The sequence below is a fragment of the Sorex araneus genome, chromosome 6 (genome assembly GCF_027595985.1).
Source record: "Sorex araneus isolate mSorAra2 chromosome 6, mSorAra2.pri, whole genome shotgun sequence".
In the NCBI taxonomy this organism is placed as follows: domain Eukaryota; kingdom Metazoa; phylum Chordata; class Mammalia; order Eulipotyphla; family Soricidae; genus Sorex; species Sorex araneus.
Window position 1 is genome coordinate 119,846,758 of NC_073307.1, and position 9,521 is coordinate 119,856,278.

Here is a 9,521-nt window from a genome sequence, read left to right on the forward strand (position 1 = left end):
GTTCTCATCGTCCTCTGGGCCCCCCTCAATTATGAATCCTGATATAGCTTCGCTGTCTCACACCACGTGATATAGTCAATTATCAAATGCAACTATGGTGTAAGGAGACTTCATGGGGTGTTCTCCGTGATGACTTTTCTTATGCAGGATCACGTCGGGGTCATCTGTGTGGTTGGCTGCCCTCCGCTCCGGGCCGTCCAGTGAGTGCCGCCGAAACCCCATGGGCCACCCAGGTCTGCTGTGCCCTAGCAGGCAGCAGGACTGAAAAGCTCCAGCTCCACCTTTTTTTACAATTTATTTATTTATTTTTTTATTGAATCACCATGTGGAAAGTTACAAAGTTCTCAGGCTTAAGTCTGAGTTATACAATATTCAAACACCCATCCCTTCACTAGTGCCCATCTTCAGCACCAAAAACCCCAGTATACCTTCCGCCCCTTCCCCCCCACCCCCTACTGTATAACTGATGAAATTCACTTCATTTTCTCTTTACCTTGATTACATTCCATATTTCAGCACCAAACCCACTATTGTTGTTGGAGTTTCCCCCCAAGAAAGACAGCTGTACTACCAAGGAAGCATCTGATAATTAGTTTTCCATTGCTTAGAATGGAGAGATATGTAGTCCCACTGCTCAAGTACATAAGTCTTTTTTTTCCTTTTTTCTTTTCCTTTTATTTTCTCACCCCTCTTCCCTCGCCTCATAGTATGGTGGATGCCACGCTGCATTTCTCCCCGAAAATGGGAAACAACTAGGAAAGAGGGATATTCCTCTTCTCAGCTGGCGTGGGGCTATGTCTTAGTTCACAGTCTAGAGAAATGGCTGCTACTTTGATGACCTTCAATATTTCAACAAAAAACTCACTGTTATTGTTTGGAGTTTCCCCCCAAAGTCAGACCTGCTAAAAAGGAACCGTTTCATATTGCTGAAAATTAAGAGATGTTAATTGTTTTGGATTTCTGTATAAAGTCCAGGGAGAGTTCTGCCAGAAATTGCATAGCCCAGCTCACAGTCCCAGTGCATTGCTATAAGAAGCTGCTCTGGGTGCCAAAATGGGTTAGAAGACCTCTGGGACCGAAGTCTTTAGGAGCAGAGGGTCCGTTTCACTCTCAGCCACTCCGGATTTATCTGGGCTGAGGGTGTGCCAGTAACACCCACTTTCCATAATTGCATATTAGCCCCAAACTGCAAGAACTGTATACCTCTGGGTTAGGAGTCTTAGAAGGTGGCTCTCGCCACGTGGATATTGCTGCCGCCGCCATTTTCTGTGCAGAAAAACAGGGTGGAGAGGAAAAAATACATCCCCGGGCAGCGCGGAATTGTAGCCCAGCTCACAGTCCCAGTGCATTGCTGGAAGAAGCTGTTCTGGATTCCAAAATGGGTTAGAAGACCTCTGGAATCAAAGTCTTTAGGAGCAGAGGGTCCTTTTTTTTTAACCAAACTATTTTGAACTTGTTTTATTCTTCCTCTGATATTACTGAACCGAACAGAAAGAGAATTCTTGTTTTCAAATCTTCCTCGGGCAGTTTTTTCTATGTTTGTTTTTGGGTCACACCCAGCAATGCAAAGGGGATACTTACTCCTGGCTCAGCACTTTAGAATTACTCCTGGTGGTGTACGGGGAGGACCATATGGGATACTGGGAAACAAACCCAGGTCTGCCACCCACACGCAAGGCAAATGCCCTACCCACTGTGTTATCACTCCAGCCACTCCTCGGGCAGTTTTAACGGTTTGAAATAGCTGAGGAGCTTCCAGGCCATATAAATGCCGATTATCATCACCATCACCACCACCAATACCATCATCATCATCATCATCATCATCATCATCACCACTATTTTGTTCCTGGTGCTACATTGGCATTTGTCATGGATCTCAAGTTCGAAGCAGCCCAGTAATGAACAAGGGCTCCTTTTTTTATTATTTTTTTAAATTCTTATTGGTGAATCACCTTGAGGAACAGTTACAAACTTAAGAACTCTAATGTTTGCATTTCCTTTACATTCCTCCACCAGGCCCAGTCTCTTACACCAATGTTCCCAGTATCCTTCCCACCAACCCCACCCCAACCCCACCAGCCCACCCAGCCTCTGCAGCAGGGTATTCCCTTTTGTTCTCTCTCCTGTTGGATGTTGTAGTTTGCAATAGAGGGTATTGAATGGCCATCATATTCCGTCTATAGCCTACTTTCCGCACACAGCTTTCAACCCGAGTGGATCCTCCCAACATTCTGTACTAGGTGTTCTCTTCTCTATCTCAGCTGCCTTTTCCCCCAGCATGTGAAGCCAGTTTGCAAGCTGTGGGGAAAATCTCCTGGTTCTTATCTCTACAACTCTTGGGTGTTAGACTCCCATTCTGCAACTTTCTATTCCACATAGGAGTGCGATCTTTCTATGTCTGTCTCTCTCTTTTTGACTCATTTCAGTTAACATGATAATATCCATGTTGTTTACTTATATGCAAATTTCATGACTTCATCTTTTCGAACAGCTGCGTAGTAAGTATTCCATTGTGTAGATATACCAAAGTTGTTTTAACCAGTCATCTCTTTTGGCACTCCTTTTTTTTTTTTTTAGATTTTGGCTATTGTAAACAGTGCTGCAATGAACATACAAATGCAGATGTCATTTCTAGTATAGCCATCTGCCTCTTCGCGATAGACTCGTATACCAAAGTTGCAGGCTATAAAATCAATACCCAAAAGGCCATGGGTTTCCTATATGCAAATAATGAGAGAGAAGAAAGCAACGTGATAAAAGCAATACCATTCACAATTGGACCTCAAGATATCAAGGACCTCGGAATCAGCTTAACTAAGGAGGTAAAGGAATTGTATGGGAAAGAGCTCCCATTTGTAAGGTCATGTTGTTACCTCTGACTCTCCTGATTTTTGGCCATTTTCGAACTTCTTTTGTTGGAGTAGCTAGATCCGAGATGATTTAAAGGGCAGACTCGGCCAGGAGAGATGGGAGAGCAGATGGGAGACTTGCCTTTACTGAGGTCAACCCAGCTCGATCCCTGAAACCCCTATAGTCTCCTGTGCATCACCAGGAGTAATTCCTGAGTGCAGAGCCAGGGTGAGGCCTGAGCACCGCCAGGTGTGAACAAAAAGAAATAAAAATAAAAAGGCAATGAGAATGGAGCAGAATATGGAGACAAGATGGAGGAGAGGGGTATGCATATTGGACCCAACAGAAATAGAACCATAGTTGGGAAGCACCAGAGGAAGTGGAGGATAAAGAGCTAGCAGTGTACTTCAGGCACGAGACACGTGCAGACAGGACCAACTCTTATCCCTAGTTTTCCTCCTTAAGAGCATATTATGATATGGTTAGTATTGCAGTTTTGCCCCCTCTTACAAACTTTTCTACATGCATTATGGGCTGTCGTACTACACAAGCAATTCACTTATATAATCCACACCCATCAGCCATCCAGTGAAGGGCTACATAAAACCCCCATCATGTGATGCAATTTCCTGATCCACCTTAATATTAGAGTATAAAAATTACTGCTTGAGCATAATAGAGCCAACTATACTTCCTTGTGTTGGAGGGGGTAGGGTGAGAGGGACACACTTAGCAGTATTGAGGGTTCATTCCTGGCTTAGTCCTCAGGGATCCTTTTGCTGGCAGGGGGCTCTTAGGGATCACATGGGTATATGGTTCAAACCCAGATAAGCTATGTGCATGGCAAATGCCCAACTCGATGTACTCTCTGGTTCCTCAATAATAGTCCCTGTGTCTGACACCCTTTTGTTTTCATGAGATGTGGTGGTTGATCTTTCTGAATTTTATGGACAAGGCGCTACACAAAATTCTGTCTCTTTGTTCAGCCACCCAGAGAGTTCTCTCCCTCAACTCCCTTTCCTGCCATCTTGGCCCCACTTCCTTTTTGATTTCACTTTCTTGCTTTGTTTTTGGCCCACCCAGCAGTGCTCAGGGGTTACTTTGTACTCCTGGTAGTGCTCGGCGCAGTTCATATAGAATGCAGGGTCAAACCTGAGTCGGCCTCCTGCAAGGCAAACACCTTACTTGCCAGACTGTCTCTCTTGGCCTTGGATTTCATTTCTGACACCTTCCAGATACACCAGCAGGGATCATCCTGAAAAAACAGACTTCAAGCCTTCGAGGTGGAGTCTCTACCCCAACTCCCACTGTCCAGCAGCCTAGATGCCCGAATCCAGGTGCTCCAATATGCACCATGACCTCAGGTGCCCTCTCAGCCAGGCTGCCCCTGTGAGCACAGCTGGACACCTGGCCTAGGTCACAGTCAAACAGCAAACAGCCCTGTGTGCTCAGGTTTACACAACCAGGACCATAACCTGAGGATGAAGAAACCACTGATGTCTGAGTAGTTTTCCTGTGCAATTTTCCAGAATTATGGTTTGCAGGGACTTTCCTGGGCTCCACACCTGCCCTTTCTTCTCTCCCCATGACGCCTGTAGGAAGGAGCACTGGCGGGGCAGTAGATCTCCCGGGCCAGAGGGACCAGCATCTCCACTGGAAAGGAGGGAGGGGCTGCTCCCAAAAGTGATCTATGTAGCTCAGCTTACTCAGTTCCCTCTTTCTGAATTAGATTGCAAGTGCCTTCTAAACAAAATTTTCCTCCTCTGGGCCTAACAGATAGTACAGGGGTTAAGGTGCTTGCCTTGCAGGCACCAACTCCAGTTCCGAGTCCAGGACCACATTTTCCCCCTGAGCACTACCAGGAGGAATCCCCAAGACCCTCTCAGTGTGGCATCACGAACCACCCCTAGGACCCGTGGACCCTTGAGTACTCTCAAGGGCTGGAGCTTCTGCCTTAGACTGTGTGGTAGGATGTGCCAGGTGTATGAAGAGCTTTTTAACAGAGAGAAAAAAACACAAGATTCACATCATTAAGGCCAGTGTTTTTTTCTTTTGGCTAAACCCAGCGTTGCTCAGATTTGTTCCCTCTGGTTCTGCACTCAGGGATCATACCAGGCAGTGCTCAGGGGACTCTAGGAGATGCCAGGAATGGAACCCATGTTAGTTGCTCGCAGAGCAAGTGCCCTACCTGTTGTACTATATTATTCTTACCCCTCACGGAGTTTTCTTTGCTTTTGTTTTTTGCTTTTGTGGACCACACCTGGCGATACTCTGGGATTATTCCTACTCTGCACTCAGGGTCACTCCTGGTGGTGCTGAGGGGACTGCATGGGATTCCAGAGACAGAAACCAGCATGGATCTCATACAAAACAAATTCCCTACACGTTGTACTATGAATTCGCCTCCATTGACCCACAACTGAGTTGTAGAGAAAGCACAACCTTTATTCAAAGCAAGAAATCCTTGTCCCAGCCAGCTGGGTCCTTCCCACTCCTGCCAATAGAGGACATGAATATGAGTCCAGAACAGTATACGATTCCCCTCAGGACATTGCATGAAGCATGATCAGCGGTCCAAAGGCTGTCCATTCTTTTTCTAAAATTCGTTGACACATCTGTCGGGGCTCAGGGCTTACTCCTGGAGGAACTGGGAGACCATAAACAGTGCCAGGGATGAAACACTGCATGTAATGTCAGCTGCATGCCAGGCAAATACCCTACCGGCTATAACATATCTCTGGCCCTGACCCTTCTTTTTTCCCCTCCCCCTTCCTTTCTCTTTTTTTCTATTCTTTCCCAATAGCTTTATTCAAAGAGAAATTCCCAATAGGGTTTGCTGACATTGCTTGCAGACAATGGTGTCTAGTTTCGATTCATTTGTCCTGGGCAGGCTAGTGTGAGTCCTGCCCTTGTAACTGAGTACAGGTGACAACTATTAACACACGATAAGCACGCACTCGCAATCAGCACTGCCCCTTCTCTTGGACTGACCGGCCAGAGACAGAAACAGTTCTTAGAAGTTGTCCTCAGCACTTTGAGAATTTGCCAGCTCTTGGCATGGGCAAGTGAGACAGTCAGTTATTTTGAACTTGAGAAGTCCTCAGCCGGTCACGCCTCTTCCCCAACTAGGAGATGGGAAACTGAGGCTCAGAGCAACATGTTTTTAGCCAGGAACATACAGCCGCCAGCAGTGGGCAGAGCAGACAATGACGCAGATGTGCATGAGGATAAAAGCCTGTCCAGGTGGTTGTCTCGGGTCAGGGGTTCCTCCTGGATCTACAGGAAAAAAATCAATCCTGATTGGATTGGGAGACTATATGGAATACCGGGATTGAACCCCATGTGCAAGGCAAACACCCTATCTGTTGACTATCTGGCTCCTGGCTTCTCTTTCTCTTGGGATTACCTCAAATGCCTGGGTTATGTTTTGTTGTTGGTTAATGGAATGGTGTTATTGGAAAAATAGCTGCATGGAATTTCTCAAAGTGATAGTTAGAGACCAGGGAGAGAGCTCAAAATGCTGGAGGGTCCACCCAGTCTATCTTAGTTACCCCACAACCCCTAAACCCTACCAGATATCACCCTGGAAGCTCTCATCTCAGCTGCACACGCAGAGAGCAGAACAACTGATCTGAACCCCACCTCGAGTCTGGGGGCGACTGACCTGGGTGTGACCTGGGGACTTTCAGCATCTCCCCAGATGATAACAACATGCAGCCAACGCTGAGAATAGGCATCACACCCTCGAGCCTTCCCCATTGTTAGAGCAGTTTTTCAGGGGCCATTTATGTCCCTACAACTCAGAGGGACTCAGTGAGGTGTCTTCATGGTACAAGAACACATTACCTCAGGGGTTCAGGGAGACTGTGTGTTTCAGCCTTTCTCACTCCTGCCTTCCGTGGCTCCTCCTCCAACCCCAGGTCCTCGTCTCTGCTTACAGTCACAGCACTGCCAGACTAAGGCTCTTAGTGTCGTAAGGACCTGAGCGATGTCTGCAGTTTGGCTGGTCGCTGCGGGGTACGCTGCTTCCTCTAGTGGGTAAGAGCAGGGGTGCTCTGAGCATCTCAGGACAGCCCTGAACAGACTCCTCGGTGGTGCTAACATTGAGAAATATTGACGCTGAGAAACCCTGTCTAGAATGACACCTCCCGTTTCCTGTAAACACAGGACAGGGGGCTGTCAAAGCTTTGTAGGTTCGCTCCATCTCTTTCTCCCCTGCAGTTTAGGGACTGTCTGGGGTTAGGAAAAGGTAAAACAAGACGGAGGCTTGTAGTTGGAATGCTGAGCCCACCTCTCCTTGGGAGAAGTTCCCTCTTGCATCGTTGGGCCTGAGAGGGCCAGAGTGGGGCTTTAGGGTCACTTCCATGCAGGTAAGCACCCAGGCCCCTGCGCGGGCAGTTGGGGTGGGAGAGAGAGACTGCTCAAAATAGCTTTTAATGGTTTACCTCATGATGATTCAATAAAAAAACAAACAAACAAAAAACAACACAACAAAAAAATAAATGAAGGAAAGACTGAAGAAAGGAGTGATTCCTGCGTGCAGAGCCAGAAGTAAGCCCTGAGCACAGCTAGGGGTGTGGCAAGAAAGAAAAAGAAAGAAAGAAAGAAGAAAGAAAGAAAGAAAGAAGAAGAAAGAAAGAAAGAAAGAAAGAAAGAAAGAAAGAAAGAAAGGAAGGAAGGAAGGAAGGAAGGAAGGAAGGAAGGAAGGAAGGAAGGAAGGAAGGAAGGAAGGAAGGAAGGAAGAAAGGAAGGAAGGAAGGAAGGAAGGAAGGAAGGAAGAAAGAAAGAAAGAAAGAAAGAAAGAAAGAAAGAAAGAAAGAAAGAAAGAAAGAAAGAAAGAAAGAAAGAAAGAAAGAAAGAAAAGAAAGAAAGAAAGGGGCAAGAGAAGTTAAAATTATAATATATCTAGTAAAGTGATTACCCTGTATGCTGCCAAGCTGAGTTTGATCCCATACCGTATTGTCCTAAAACACTGACAGGGGTAATTGCTGAGTGAAGATCTAGGAGTAACCCCTGGGTATCAACAGGTGTGGTACCAAAGACAAACCAAAAATATAATCATTAGAGTGAAGAGGAGTCTATTATAGGAAAGGAATTCAGTCCTATAGAAGAGGAGAAAATATTTGCAGATCATATTTGATAAAGGATTTGTATCCAGGACATATAACGAACTCATCTGACCAAAAACAAATAAGGGTCAAAACAGATGGTACATTGGGTGAGGAGCTTGGCTTGTATGTGGCTGGCCAGGGTTGAATCCCTAGAATCCCATATCAGTAGAACTGTGGTTCTCAGAGGGCTATTTGGAAGAGATAACTAAAAATTATTGCTGAATGGGTATGAAGCTCCAATTTGTTGGTTGAAGAGAGATTAAGGAATTAAAAAGTTTCAGAGACTGGAGTGATAGTCCATTAGGTATGGTAGGATTGATTTACGGCATCGGATATGGTCAATGAGCACCAGCAGGCCGCCAAGATGTGATACTGGGGGCCGCACGTGTGTGTGGCCTCTCCGCAGCTGCACGAGCGTGACTCCAGACCCAGCTAAACTACTTTCAGCATGGGCAGTTCTTCGCAGAATGTCTCAGGACTGAGAACTAAGCCGTGGCCCCATGCCCGCCCAAAAGGGGAAAGGTATTTCTCTCTCGCCTCTTCCTTGCAGGCAGTGAAGGGCGTGGTGACCGCCATATTATGACGACCACAGATGGGGTTTACAAGCTTGCAATGATCCAATATCTGGAAGAAATCTCCCTGGACTTAGTGGCTAAAGTACAGAAATCCAAAACCGCCTATCTCTTCACAACAGGTCTGACTCTAGTGGGGTACTCCTAACAATAATAGTGAAGTTTGTGTTGAAGTATTGAATGTAACCAAAGTAAATAGAAAGTAAAGTGAAATTTATCAGTTACAAGGGGGGGGTGCGGGGGTGACCATATGGGATGCTGGGAATCGAACCCGGGTTGGCCGCGTGCAAGGCAAATGCCCTACCTCCTGTGCTATTGCTCCAGCCCCCTCTTCCCTTTTCTTGTTTTTGATTCGGGGCTGATTCCTGGCTCTGTACCCAGCCTTGCCACCTCTAAATCTGTGAGGTTCTACATTCCTAAGGACTCCGTAGAAGGCATTATAAGCACATGACAGAGAAGCATCACCTCTGCCTTTCCCCAGCAATCCTCAGGACACCACAGGTTCTGGTAAACTCTCTGAGAGAGACACTCGGTCACATGCTGGGCAAAGGCAGCGGGAAGCACCTGAGGCTCCCGGCCCCGTTCCAGCCGTGTGTCTACTATAGGACCCGCCACTAGGCTCCAAGTCTCGGAACTACTTTTTTTTTCAGGATATTTTCTCCCTTTATTAATTTTTTGAATAAGTTTTTTAAATGTGCTTTCAGAGACTTGTTTCCAGTAACTGTTCCCATTCCATAATTCAACACCAATCCCACCACAATGACACCTTCCAAACACCATTATTTTGAATTTTCTCCCCACCACGACCCAAGCCTGACCCCTAGCAGATGCTAAATTACTTATTTTGCATTGCTCAGAATGAAGAGTATGAGATGTTGCTCCTGGAATTCTAATATTATTTGGGGTTGGAGGCATCTCTGTAGCCTGCTACTCTATTCCAATATTCTTTTGCGAGCCTCTGAATCATGGTCGTTAATGTGCTGAA